We start from the raw sequence: 16038 nt of genomic DNA on the forward strand, positions 1-16038 counted from the left end.
TTGAAAAAGCTCGGGTATAAATGTTAAAAAATACAATAGTTTATAATGTATTTAATATAATGATATAATGCGATACTTAAAATACATTATATACCACGTGATGGTGTATACAGAATACGATGATATTTCAATTGCACAAAGTAAACGAAAATGTCTTTGATGGTGTTATAATATAATATCTGAGGAGATATAATTGTGATACAACAATAACATTGACTATATTATATATATAATTATGTACGTGTATCAATTGCAGTCTTGTATAGGTAAGTTTTTCACCGGAAAATTTAAACCTCAACCACAATAATGTTGGTAAAAACGGACTAAATTAAATTCTATTTCAGTTGTTTTCGAAATCAGTTATGCGTAGTTAGGTAGCTATTGGCTACTATTTATTGCTAAACACGTCGCCTTTATTAGGGAAAGACAACTTTTTAAAATTAAATAGCGATAAAACCAAGAGTGTCTAATAAAAGAAGGGGGGGCAACTCCCACTCCTATATTTTTCCACAGTTTTCACTGTTTAGTGTTTCAGGTCAATGGTCAATCAAAAGGTCATAATAATAATTGTATTTCTATACAATTTCTATTCTGTTTTTTTATTACTATAAAATATATTGAAACTTGAGAAGAGCCAATTATCATTTGCTTCATCGAAGAAAACATTTTTCGTGACTTATTAATTTATTATTATTCAATAGATAGGTTGTACAATGGAAGAACTGTACATTTTTTTAGAGGGGTTAGGGGGCCCCAAGCCACCACCTAGTTAGCAGTTGTACCTATTCGTTCAAGATTACAGACACTAAAAACTTATAATTGATTAGATAGAGTTCTTTAGGCAGCGTGTTCACGTATAGTACAATAATATAAACAATATAAACGATCCAAGTAGACTCAAAATTATTATTTTTTACTATTATATTAGCTTATTAATATAAATAGGTATACATTTGTTTTGAAAATCATATATACGATGTACCTACTACCTAGATGTGTTATGGAAAATGTGTTGCCCTTCCCCTTAAGTGCCATTATGGATGCCATTATACATACAGTATATTATTTTCATATATTTATATGGACACTCAGTAAATAATAACGTAATGTTCCTAGAAATGAATTCAGAAAGTACGACGAAATTAGGCAACTTTCAAATTTATAATTTTATAATTACCCATGACATAAAATGACAGCACAAGAATATTACATCATGTATATTGAACAATTTTTTTCAATGACATTTTAAGCGTTATCATAAGCTCATATGAAAATAATTATAAAAAAACTTATAATTTTAGCACAGGGGAAAGCGGATGCAATGGTGTGCTCAGGTTTTTTGAAAGAGGGTACATGCATTTTTGCCCGTTCTTTTAGACCACTATTTATACGTAGAGGTGAACATGTTGCTTATCGTCTATATTGTATTTTATATGACAAAAATAAGCCAAGGGGGGATATGATACCCTCGCCCCCCCCCCGTAAGCATGCTCCTGGGTATGGATGGAAAACAAGAGTCGATAGGAATGTGTCGTTCCCGTGTACATAATATACTATAATATAGTACTATTATAATACCCGTACACACACTCGGGTTTGAAATGACACGTCGAACTCGTTTACAACAAGATGGGCATTGAGTGGTATAAGAATTTGTTTTGTTCACAGGTCTTACGCAGAATATGGGTACACAACATATTATTATATTATGTATCGTAGAAGCAAAATATAATAATATTCGTGCTTGGCACACATATATATATATATATATTATAACAGGTAAACGCGTTACATTGATTCCACGTCGACTTCGCCGAGCGAGCATACGATATTATGGGGACGACAAGACGCTGTCAGCTGCCGTACGTAGGTGGTATTGGCAAAGGTACATTGTACGCGTTATTTTATTATGTCGTAGTGATATTATGTCTACCACGTCTGTCCGTAAATGCCGTTTGATATGCGTGTATAGATATCATTGTTGCTGTTATTATAGGCATAGGTACCTATATGATATTTAATCTGTCGGACCCTTTTCATCGGGTCTCCATGATATATAAATGCCCGAACACGACGCTGATGCGTGCAGCGGAAGCAGAAAAAATCTAAACGCGAATGCATTAGGAGGAACTAATATTATACTATCGTATGTTCATAATATTAAATAGGCGTATACTGCCGTCATAATTGGCACTGCCTGTAATAACTTTATTTTTGTCAAAATCGAGTTTTTGGTATTTATCGATAGATATTTCTATCGACTCCACTAATACAAATTATCATAATGAGTTCATATAAATAGAAAATAAAATAACAAAGTAAGTGATCTGAAGTTATTGATTTTCTTTCTAATAAATAATAATTATTGTATTTAGTATTTACAGAACAGTATCTTCAATAAAATTTAAATTTTTGGCTGAAATTTAACATAAGTCCCGAAATAGAATTGATATTTAGATTATATTAAAGCCTACGGGCAACTCATTGATATGGAATAAAAAAAAAAAAAATACATTAAATGTGTTCTATGTTTTCATAAAGTAATTTTATAGAATTTTAGATATTTAAATTACATGTTCATTTTAATATTAATTATAAGCATTTTTTTTGTGTTCAATGGTTCCCTAGAAAAACATATAATAACATATGCTACACTAAATATTTTGATGTTTAAACAATTATTATTTTTACACTACAGACTAATTTAGTGTGGACAACTGCTTTATTGTTCCTGAAGAACAACGTTTTTGCAATTACTGTTCAGTGGCTTTTAATGGCAGTACCTATATGTCTACGATGTATGACCAGTGGCCACAAAATTAACTCAAAACAAAGAGAATTAGTGGGGAGGAATCTGTTTACATAGAAGATTTTTTTAAAAATCTGCTCAATTGGTCAGGTTCGCGAAAACCCTTCTGTAATGACGTTTATAATTGCACACGTATATAACATATGGGCGCCGAAGTTGAATAAATTATAAAGGCATTATTGTACAAACCACCCTAAAACTGTTTGAGTATCTAGTCACAGTTATAGATAGGAATATATGATACTTTGAAATGTTGTTACTTGCTGCAAGCTATAATTACAGTAACTCAGTTAAATTTAAAATAATAAGTAAATTGGGTTATTTTTGTTTACCGTTTCAAGAAAACAATGACGCCACTATAACAAGCTACAATAAATTGGTTTTTTAAATTTTATTGATGACGACCGTCGTATAAATACTATAGTTGTACACGCGTGCCTCCATAACTCGCACCATGTGGCCCGCGTCCCCATTATTGGAGTTCGCGGGTCGCGTAATGACATTGTTATGCGTGTGCAATGGGGCGGGAGGGTGGAATAATAAGAACCGATCTCGGGGGAGGAGATTTTGGCGAGCAAAAAATCCGTTCTAGTCTTGACGCTTCCGAGCCCCGTTGCCCTCTAGTACATAATATTATAATTTATACGGCACCGCTGTACTACACGTGTAACGCGTATTGTAATACATATATTATACGTACAGGGTGTAACTTGAAGGCATCAATGTTTTTGAAGTATGCGTAAATTTTTTTTTTCACAGCTCACATATTTTCTGATAATACTATTGTTATTGAGGTGAAATTATGGAGTGGTATTTAATCGAACAACGTGTTTAATTATTGTCAAAGAGCCGAGCATATATATAAATATGTAGTCTTTGCAGTATGGAGGAGACTAAGACTCCTTAAAAAACTATTGGGATAGGTACATGACGTGAAAATATTCATCACAAGAAAGACATTTCTAGGGTTTCTAAGGAACAGCGCCCCTGATCCCCACTATACCTCAACATAAAAAAAACAACTCGGCAATAAATTTGGAGCTACGACTCCAATGAGACTACGGACAACGCATTATATTATACTCGATATGTGTTGTGTTTTTCACGTCTTAAACCCCAACTCATAGTGAAACGAAATAATTTCATAATATACATTGCAATATACCTCATAATCACTAAAAAAAGGTACCGGCGCTGCAGGGTGGCTTCATTTTATCAGTTAATTCTCGTTAATCTGTACCTATATTGTCCGTGATCATAGGCTACCGTACGTTTAAAGTAAAAAAAAAATATATACATATTAGGTACAGTTTGTGTATAATATAATCCTATTTAAAAACAATGATAAATATATTTCAATATGCACACTCATTTTCTTTCAGAACGAAACCGCAGTTAAAAATCTAAAATGAAAAATTCGAGTTCTTCGTGTCACACCCTGTATAACAGTATCCTACAAGTATTATACCGGCAGCGTCGGTCGCCGCACCGGCAGCAACACCAGCAGCAGCAGACCGTGTAAAACGAGCGGGCGAAACGATTTATCATCAACCACTACATAATATATTATATAATATGAACATATATATACATACACGCATACGGAATATACTCTCTATCTCTCTCTCTATATATATATATATGTGTGTACATGTTATATAATATAAAGCGGCGGCTGTGTATTATGCGTATACTACGCGTCTGCCACAAGTACGACGACGGAATGGTCCTCGGGGAGTTTGCGGGCGTAACGGGGGATGGCGGCGATCACGAGGCGCTGCAGACGCGCGTCCGCGTGCGCCCGGGTCGGGTTCAAAACAAAAACAAAAAAATAAAAGACGAAAAAAAAAACCCAAAAAAAGGGGTCATATTCCTCCCCAACTCATACCACCCACCAACGCCGCCACCGTTTAGTCGTCGACACCCTGCGCGTACCCACCGTATTATAATCGCGTTTATTGCCAATATAATATATTATACACATATACACCGCAGCATCAGCGTAACGCGTAATATGTGTGCAATTATGAATATTGTTGAACGTTCGTGTTAGATTATTATTATAGCCCATTTGTCGTCGGACGAGCGTCCGCGAATTGTTGATGGGAAATCAAAAAAAAAAAAAAAACTCCCCGAGGACTTACGAATTTCTTCAAATCTGACTGATCTCTTAAGTGTTCGTGTTATGCGTACGTCACACCAGCTCCCCTCCATTTTCAAACTATTGGGATTTAATTTTTATAACCTTTACAGTATTCCATAATTGTACTTGTAATTATTGTGTGCGGTGGTGAAAAACCCTCCGGGCATGTCTTCTACTAGGTACCATCGAACTGCATGCTCTCGGCGAAAATATGAAATCGAATTTACATCTGGACTTTGGTTATCATGGGCAGTACTTACCTATAATAGGCTACCTATAATATTGTATAATATTATGATGGCCAGAAGGGGGCTGCTTATACTGCCGCCTCGTCCGGTCCGTTACGCGCCGCGCGTGCCGTCCGCGACCCTCCGCCGTCAATGCCGCCGCCGGAACAAACCGGCAAAAATAATACGAAAATATTGCACACATCGTTCGCGGGCGTTATAATATAATATAATATAACGCAATTACGTCACACACGATACCCGTCCGGTTACGCGCGTGCCAACTTACCACGGTCCCGTTTTCGGTATAATACCGATTTGTCTCTTCATCGTTATTATATTATTATTGTGTTCGTTTTAACGAAATACGCGGGCCGACGGGGTGGCGACTAATCGATCGGCATTTCGGATCGGTTCGGTTTCGTGCGTACGATAATCACCGTGATATCGAAATCGAGCGCGTGCCGCACGACGACGGAGGATCGATCATTTTATTAGGAGTGTCCGAGTGTGTGTAGATCGCGTGGGGGTCACACACGTTTTATTTTGTACACAGTATACGTTTCGTATTCACCGAGACTGATACATAATAATATATTACGAGCTTCATTCGCATTTACAATAAAAAGCGTAAACAACAATAATCGTGCAATATAGCGCTGCTAGTGCCCGCCGTTCGCCGACATTCGTTTTACGTAAAAAAATATTAAAGTTTCTTTTGATGGGCGCGTGCGGCCGACGCGACGCGCGTGGTACTCGTTTCAGCTGACGATTTGCCGGTTAGATGTATGCGTGTACGTTTAATATGTCTTATTTGCATGCAAGCGTATCAAATAAACAAAACGAACGCCTTTCTCGACCGTTCGATATGCACGCGCCATGGTTGCACACGAGTACGTCCAATAGATATGAAATCGGAATTTGTGGCGTTCGGACGATTTAAAAAAAAAAATCACGACGGTGAAATGTAGTCGGTAAAACTGCTGACTAGATTAATTTAGATTAACCAGATCATATGGGTACCGATTGACGAATTCCAACTGAAAGTCTATTACTGTTGCAATGAGGGGGGAGTCCTTCCCTCACATCCCCTTCTTGGGCTCCTCCCAGAGTGCAGAGAAATAGCAAGATGCCAAGATATCGAAAAACTAAGCAAAAGTGGAGGGATAAAACGTTCACTGTCGTATGTGCAGGGAAGGATGGTGAACTACAGTAATTCTGACATTTAGACATACATTATTATAAAATATTATTTATTTATTTAATTAGTATGAAGCCCAAGTTCAGCTATTATTTATAGGCTTACCGACAATATATATTTAAATCTAGTTGATTATTTTTTATTTTAAACTACCAGCTGGGTCACACATATTATATATATATTATTATATATTATTAATGTGTAGCTTTCATTTTTTTTAATAACTCATAAAAACTCATTTAAAAATGAATTCTACACTATTTATACAGTCTTATTGCTCACCATAGCTATAGCACACGTTAAGAAGGGAAGCCGGTACATCATTAGTACACAAATTCTCACGACCTGTAGTAATTTTTTTTTTATTTAAAAGAAGAGAACATTTTGTAGGTTGGATTAAAGCCCGATTTTAAAAATCATAATTATAGAAGCTAAAATATGAATTTGACTAATACACAATATTTTCTGTTTTTCAAAGTATTTTTTGAGCATTATTTAAAGTGAAATGAAAAATCGGGCTTTGATCAGACCTGCAAAGAGTTCTCCTCTTTCAGATAAAAGAAAAATGATCAAAATCTGACATATCAACGAGGCGTGATAATTTTTCCCGTCAAGTCATTTTTATTGATATAATACACTTATTAGCCCCCCTCTCCTGAAAAAGAATAGAACTGTAGATTAGTGGAAAAGTGTTCTATATTTTAAGGCAGATTGTTACTAAAATATAAAATATAATTTTCAAATTTTATAGAATCGCGGAGGATTTGAAAAACCAGCTCCGAGATCCTTGAGATAATATTATTACGCGTTTGTGTCACTTAAGTTATTATAGACAATAAAATTAATTAATTACCTATTTTGAAGGTTATAACGACCCAGATGAACATGATTTTAACTTGAAGTATTATTTTTTAAATTAACTGGATAAAGCTAAGTTGAAAAATGGATTTTTTAATCAGCGAAGTTTTTAAGATAGGTTATTAGAAATTTACCTTACTAGTTACTAGTGGTTGAAAAGTTGAAAATATATGAACTTTTAACTATAGTTAATACTTAATGCCCAGCTTTGTATTTTTCTATTGATGATTATTTTATTAGACACAGGATGGAACAAAGAACGATGTTGGATACATTTTCTCTCCTCCCGTATAAGAAACACATTTTTTCACTTTTATTGACATGTTAAATTCTTTAATCTATACTGCGTATCTAAGAAAACAATTTTTTAACAACCATTATTTGATAAAAATATACATTACATGCGATAATATTGGTTTGATAAAAAAACAAAATTGTGGTTTCAGCCTGTACTGAAAATATTATCTCAAATCTATTATTTTTATGATTTTTTTTTCGTAAGTTCAGGACAATAGATATAATAATAATAACAATAATGAGGAAGTTTTTAAAATAAACAGTTATTATTATGAATAAAAATAACCATTACAACATAAATTATAATTTTACTTTTGTTGTTTTTCTTTAGTCCTTTGCTCTTTTGTATGGAATCGCCAAGAATAACCCTGAGCAATTTTTTTTTACTCAAGTTCATTATAACTGTGATATAAACTCACTTTAATTTTAAACACTTTCTTCTGAATTTATTTTTTTTTTAAATTATTTATGACAATAGAATGAATTTTATTTTTTGATTGGTGACCGTTATAAAAGTTACGACGTATAGCAATCTTGATTTTTAGAAAAATGTTGAAATCTGTAAATGACAAAAATATTTGAAATTACTATACCATTATTATATTTTATAATATGTATGCAATTGAACACAAATGTTTGATTTTTAAATCTAAATTAATCATAAATACAATTGAAAAATAGAATATTTCAAAAACTTGTATTTGAGTTACAAACATACTTGGGAAAAGTTAATGCAACATTAAAATTCATACTGCAGTGCTATTGTGTATAAACTATATAATATATAGTGACTAAACAAGTTGACGTAGGGGCGTTCGCGTTTTATTGAGCTCTGACACACCCTTTTTGATGTCGCAAACATAACAGTACGTCTGTATAACAGACACTGCTGAAATCGCAAATATACTCATTCAAATTTAATATTAATAAACTAATATTCAAAACATATAGAAAATAATTAAAACTATACTAAAACAGCGCCATGTATCGCATACCTGCCGTGTGCTTTTATTCGATTGTTTAAAAACATTTTGTTTTCAATTTATTTATACTATTATGTATGCGCTAGACGTGTTTCATTTGTTGTATTCAAAAACGTATCGGTACAAATGCGTAACCGCCCTGAAGTGTTTCATATCAATATAAAAGCCTTATTTATTTAAGTTTTCATTAAGAATCAAGTGTGGTCACTTGCGCAAACACACACAGACACACACACGTATACGACATGTAGATATTTATTTGTCGAGTATAAAGTCACAGCGGCGCGTCAGAAGGTGTTAAAATAATGAGTCTATGGTCCGTCGCGGTTTGCCATAAGCCTGCAAGTCGTAAAAAAACAACGACGACAGGTGGCGGAAGAGGTCGAAATAAAAGGCCAGTGGTATGTGTATATATATATATATGTACGTGTGCAGGATTATAGGGAAAAAATTACCGAAAAGTTATGTAATCCAAGGGTGAGAGTTCTCACGTGCCGCCGGACCTTTGATCCGAAACTGCTCAGAGCTATACCCTAATCCCTTTTGACGGGATTTGAATTTAAATTTGCATCTAAATAAAGCGTCTCGCATACTGCCGCTTCACCATATCTGTACAGGACTACAAGTATAATAAGAATATTATAACGCAGCCGCCCGCACTCATTCGTGTGTGTAATGTGTGTTGTCTTGACCTTAAGTGCACGAATCGTCGTGGTCTGGACAAAAGCTCTGCGCACAGGAACTTTGAACGTCGTTTGAAATACATTTTAACGCCCACCGTGGGTGACTGCAAGTCCGCCGGTGTATCACGGACACGTGGCACGTGTGTAACATAATATAATGCATGATGGCGGCGAAGAAAATGCTGAAAATGATTTCTTTTCGAGAGCCGATTATTAAAGGAATCACTCCATGGTGACACGATGTAAATATAATATACCTACTATTAGATTGCTTTTTAAGGAACGAACACGGTTGCTGTAATCGATTGGAGTAGGGAATATGGATTAGGGAATTTAATGTCACTTAAAAACGTATACATATAATGGGTTTATTCCTACAACATTCCCTCAAATGAAGCTTGAATAGATATCGAGGAAATTTATAAATTCACGAAAAACGACTGATTTATAAATATTTTGGTAACGAACGAGTTATGTTAGCTCAATTCCGAGTTTTCAAAAATACTGAAAAATGATTATTTTGTTAATTAAACAATTTTGTGATCCTGACTAGCTATTAAAGAAATACAAAAATAAGCAAATAAAATATATGACGTTTAATTTTTAATATAAATTAAATTAAATAAAAAATAATATTACATTTTTTTTAATATGTTTAAAAACATTACGAGTGTTTTAAAAGAGTGAAAGTCGATAAAACATTCAAAAATAAATACTTTTCCTAAATAGGTTCACTGCAACTTATAAGAATATTATTTACGAGCACTATATTAATAACTTTTTTTTCCGAAAATAAAGTATTTAATACTAAGTAGGTATACTATGCATTGAGTTATTTCACCATTGTGCTTAAGGCTGCATGCATTAATGGTGGACCAGAAAACCGGATGTTTACAGTGATGGAAAAAACATAAATCGGATATAATATTATTTACCCACTAGCGACTACCACTACCCTATACATGTTGTTCAATATTGTTGTGCAAATAAAACATCGGGTTTCCTCCACGTCCCACAATACGAACCAAAATATTATTATATTTGCATACAATATTCTATAAAATACTGCCTACAAGTGTAGATAGATTGTCAAAACTAAATACAATCACGTGCTACAGCTGAGGGTGCAGAGGCATCATTTCAGAATTTCGAGTAAAAAAATTTACCAATATTATATGGCAATACTCAACCACCCGCAGAGAGCCGTATGAAAAATTAGGTAAGTATAAGTAGGTTATTTACTTTCGGATTTAAAAATGAAAATCATAAGGAATAAGCGTTTTGAAATTTTAATAATAATATTGGTAGTTTTCGGAACTTACTTGAACAAAAAACCTGGTTTTGAAAATCTAAACCTATTAATATGATATGAGGTAAAACGTACAGAATTTGACAAAGATTAGACGAAACTCTATTGACCTCGTACCAAATAAATAAATTATACATCACCGGGTCTTAATATTAATTCCTATAATATAATACTGCGTTATCAGTTTTTATTTTTATACTTATTAGATATTTCGTGTCCAAAGGTTCGATAGGAATGTGTGACGGATATACAGGTGACGTTTTCAGTGCATTGAAAATCAAAGAATGTCACCGACACACCAGAGGACGAGTGCCGAAGAATATCTGCGTCCGACACCATCACACAGCCGTCGTGATTTTCAAAAAGTTGTCGTCGTTGAGTGTCCTCGCCAGCAGCCTATTGGATCGAATTTTTAATTAGATTTCACCGGGGTCGCAGTATAATAATATGTACCTAATGTCAAATGGTTGGTGAAAAAAAAATGGTGGACCATTGATTTCACTAGTATTGATTCTGTCAGTCCTGTAGGTAGTTGTAATGCAACCTATCATTGATCCCGGCACCTACCAATTTGTACCTGTGGTCACCCTGGTCACATTACATAATTTAGTAGTTATAATAAAAAAAAAAAATAATAGTACAATACACTTGTAATATTTATTACAATTTTTTTTTAAATGTTAAGTACTATTTTCTATTTTCAAAACTAGAAAATTGTTTTCCTTATAATGTAAATATCTGAAAAGAATATATTATTGTAGTGATGTGTTAATTATTTATGTAAATATAGGTATTCTCTATCTTATTATTTTTTAAGGATTTTATTTTAAATTTTTAAATTTTCTTTAAAGTTATAAATTATAAAAGTAGGTATTCATGACTTAAATATAATAATAATCCGTTTATTAAATCATCAATAGTGTCTATATCAACTATCTATTGAAAAACGATGGAAGAAATAATAACGATTAGTAATTTTTGTTGCAGCAGTTTTTATTTTCCACATGGATACTTTTCTGGTTTTCTGACTATAGTCGGAAATATTTTCACAGTGTATGAAGACAAAAGCTTGACCTCGATAGTGTTACTTAAACTTACAACAGCAAATTGGTAGAATCGATGGGTTAATTAACTGCCAACCTTTGTTGTAGAGCATGTAACTTTTCGAATGAAAAAAAAGTCTGTCGGAATAACTGAAATTTCCAGAAAAACAAGACGGAAAACCGTTGAAGGTAAACATGTCGTATATAATAATATAATATATATATTATATATAATACGCGGTACTTTTTTAGAGGTCGTCAAATATTCACTCAACAACAGTAATAATATAAAATCAACTGCAGTGGTATGTGGGTGAGACAGAAATTGTGTTATTTTTCGTACGAGAAAACATAGCGGAGAGAAGCCGAATGCAGCAGCATAAAGGTAGGTGAGCGTACAACTAAAAAGTTTTCCCGCCTTACACTTTCCTACACCTATTAACATATATAATATAAAATATTACAATGTACTAGGGGGCCTCGATAAAGGCACATTTATGAACTTGTGCAGTTTCTTCTCTCGCCCCATGCGATTGCACACTGCAGTCATCGGCGACGAGACGGTTTCTCTTGTCAAACCGCCATCGCCATATTTTCCTTTTAATTTTATTCCGTTTTCACCTTGCCCGCAGTTTATTCAAAGGGAGATTTTTTTGTTTGTTTTTGTCTGTCTAAAGCGTATTTCTCGGCGACGGCATTTATACATTATTCAAAGGCGTAGCAGGCGATGGGTGATCGGTAGTAGTTGGCCATTCGTGGGTGTATGTGGGCGGTCGGGTAGTAGTCTGATGTAAAAAGGTTTTTTTTTTAGTACAGTGTCGATTTGTTTATTTTTTGAAAGTCACTTTTTATTTATTTTTATTTATATTTATTTACTAAGAACTCATTCGCAAACAGATGTCGCAAATAAGGAACACTCGATCCTCGTGTTTATTTATTTCCACGTCGTCGAAGACTATTGATCTTGTTGTCGTCGTCGTCGTCGTCTATCTGTCTGTCTGTCTGTCACAACGGGGAAAAATGCATTTCAAAAGCTTTGTTGTTGCGAGTATTGCACAGCGGGTAGGAATCGTTGAGATTTTGAGATTTTGCACGATACGCCTCTGAAGTCCAAAATAAATATTGTGCCGATTGTCATTAATATATCGATTTTGTTTTTACCACAGTACACATAGTCCGCTGGAAAAACATAATTTAAAAATGTATTAGGTGAATATTAGGATTACGAATATTGTGATATACCCAGAGAATTTTTTGGGATTTAATATATACAACGGTATTTTAGGGTTAATATATATTACTCCTCTTTTCTACAGAATACGCTTTACAATAAAGTTATTTTTCAAAACTACACTGGCACAAACCTAAAAATAAAAATGTTCCTCTAAATGCCAAATAAAATAAAATTTATTTTTCTAGCATTGTAAATTTAAAAATTAATTTCAGAACCAGAGTATTCCAACTCGATGATAATAGATTGAGCTATTTTTTTTATTATTTATGGAATAAAATATAATCCATAGGAGTTTAGCCACAATTAGTTAATGTATATTAACTAAAACAAAAACCTTAGCACGGTCTGCGAAGAAAATCTTTGAATCATAAATACGCTTTTGTTAATAAGTAAATATGATTACGAAAACCTTAAAAAAAAATCGGTCAGAAACATATTTTTATTGTGTTTCCAGCCCTAAAACATATTTGTGTTAATTAAAAAAAAATCATTAATCTGTCTATAGCTTATTATTTAAAAACAATTATATTTTTTAAAAATAGAAAACTGTAAAAAATATGTGAAAACCTTCATTGGCTTTCTTTTAAAGTAATGGAATCGTCGTATAAATGAATCTGATGCCATGTGCCTCATCTCAAAGTCGATACATTTTTGTAGAGGTGGCCTTGTGCTTGGAGTGCGACATTTACATACCTACCCTGCTCACCATTAATCCCCCCCTCCATCGTACATATTGAGGATTACGCTGCTTAGCGCCAACGCATTATTATCATGTATGGCTATATAGCGACGCAGTATGCAATATCTCCACTACGATTTAATACAAATATACAATAGTAGGTATGCCACGTAAATCCGAAAGACGAAATCCGACACACATGCCATGCCACATATTTTAATTCCCACTATATATAGGTACGTGTGCGATGTACAGATATTATATGGATTGGATAAATGTTATCGTTTCATTTGGTGATTTATAAGGCGAACGAATGCAGAAAAGGGCCTCACTATATGGAGGACACGCGATATACTATTATAATGGGATACGTTGCGGAGGTTACGGTTCGCGTAGAATATAATATGTAATAATAATAATAATAATAATAATAATAATATTACGAAATGTCCTCGTTGTCGTTTTTACTCCTCTCGAACGGCGGTCGACGGTCGCGTCCCTTTTCGCAACAGAACGCCCGCGTTATCTTTATGACGTATTGCGCGTATATAATATAATATAACTACGGTTATTTACGACCTCCTCCGGCCGTGGCGTTATCGAAAACTTTTTTCTCTGATCTCGTCAAAGACCCACGTGCTAGACGCGCGCGCGTATAATAATGATATGGACGAGAAAAAGACCTATAAAAACGGTAAATAATGATGAAATATAAAAGCCCCGACCAATAACGAGCATTTTTATATTCTACGGTTTAGAAGGCTGCAAAAACCAGGCGATCGTAGAGCTTGCGAAGTGGAAAAAAAAACGTAGAAAAAATCGAGAAGGGAAAAATAATATATATATATTTTTATACTACGACGACGACGACGGCGACGACGAAATTGCGACGGGGTCACTTTTTTCCGTGAGAAAATTTGTAGGCTGTCGGCGACGTGACGCGTAATGGATCCAGTTTAAGCCCCGGTAGCCCGCGTGTGACGGGTCGGGGTCAAGCCCGTAAAAAATGACGTTTCCCCACCCCGCCGCCGCCGCCGCCGCAGTTCCCTAGACGAAATAATCTCTCAGCATCCCAAAACGAGGCATTTTTTTCTCACCCTCGTCCCCACCCCAGATACACCCTTCCCGTTTGGTATATTTTCTCATTTTCCGCCTTTTTAGATTAAACGCCGCAGCCTTATTCTTGTTAACGCCGGCAGCTGCTGCACTATACCACTATCGCCACCACGATGATCATATACGGCACCACGCAACGGCGAGTTCTTCGAAATAATATTACATTATACAAACGTTGATTTGAGCTAGACAATCACTATTATGTTATGTATGTATAATTATTTACTACAGAGGTTACGATCAGTTTTTCATTGTCATAACACTATAATAATATTATATTTTGTACAATTTTTCAAATGTAAACCATATAAAAATATGTAAAATATTATAATATATAGTTCTATGTAATTGAATTCAATTATAATACAATTGATCTAAATATTTGAAACTGATGTACATATGTCGTATATGTATCGACAACAGGTACAACGGAATTATGAAAGGAATTTCAATGTGATGGCGTTACATTAAAAGATTATTTGGAAATTAATGAGTGTATATGAATCATTTATATTTATCGGCTACAAATATTGTAGAAGACGTACAAATAAAATAAATTCTGGTGAAAATGACAAAAATTAGAAGCACCACTAAAACTTGACGGAGAAGTAGCGCCTCAATAAATAAATAAATAAATAAATAAATAAATTAGATATTGTGTTAAAATGGTCTGTATCTGTAGTAAGAAACGGATTAAAAGTCCTGATGAAATTTTTTTAAAACTTGACAAAATGGAAATTTTCTTGGAATCAAGTTCCCCGTTTGTGTATAAATAAATAATAAACAATCGAACTTTTCTGATTATTTTGATGATCACGATGATCGTGTTATACGTTTAAAGTTGAAATTAAAAATAAACCAACTATTTATATTTTATATTATAAATATAATCACTAATCAATTATAAATGTTATAATAACCCATAATTATTAATTATTGTGTACAAGAGAACATATATTAATTCCAAACGTACAGCATGTCAATAATTTGAGTTTAGGCAAAACCAACTTGGTGCAATAGCTAACCTATTATCAAATTCAAAGGCGACTATATAAGCTAGGGCAACTCATTGAGTTTTACACTATATTTATGACATTTATGTTTTAAAGCAATTAATAAGCATTTTAATATTATATTTTTTTTTACTGTTATAGCTCATCCCAAAATTAAATTATCAATAAAGAGTTGGGAAGCTTAATTTTTACTATAATTGTTCGGTATAATACATATACATCGGTATTATACTTGTGCATTTTTTATTAGTTTTTGTTCTTTTTAGTCATTATCATTTTTTACTGTCGTTAGTATTGTTTCATTTTCGTTCACATCTTGCATTGTTTGTATTCAATGTTTAGTTTAAAAATTCAACTCCTTTAATACAATATTTGCAGTTGCTTATAGAAGGTGTACACGTGTTATGTATACGTTTGTAAATTGTAGTCTTGTAGATGTATGT

The 16038-nt window shown here is 33.6% G+C and overlaps 1 long non-coding RNA gene across 1 annotated transcript; it reads right to left on the reverse strand.

Moving 5' to 3' along the window:
* Positions 1 to 7860: 7860 nt before the first annotated feature.
* Positions 7861 to 11134, reverse strand: LOC111030398. The gene is made up of 3 exons (XR_002604102.1): positions 10964 to 11134; positions 10710 to 10906; positions 7861 to 8094 (listed from the first exon to the last, which is right to left on the reverse strand). It is a non-coding gene; the product is annotated as an uncharacterized LOC111030398 (long non-coding RNA).
* Positions 11135 to 16038: the final 4904 nt, after the last annotated feature.

Source organism: Myzus persicae, unplaced genomic scaffold, assembly GCF_001856785.1.
Source record: "Myzus persicae strain clone G006 unplaced genomic scaffold, MPER_G0061.0, whole genome shotgun sequence".
Taxonomy (NCBI): Eukaryota; Metazoa; Arthropoda; class Insecta; order Hemiptera; family Aphididae; genus Myzus; species Myzus persicae.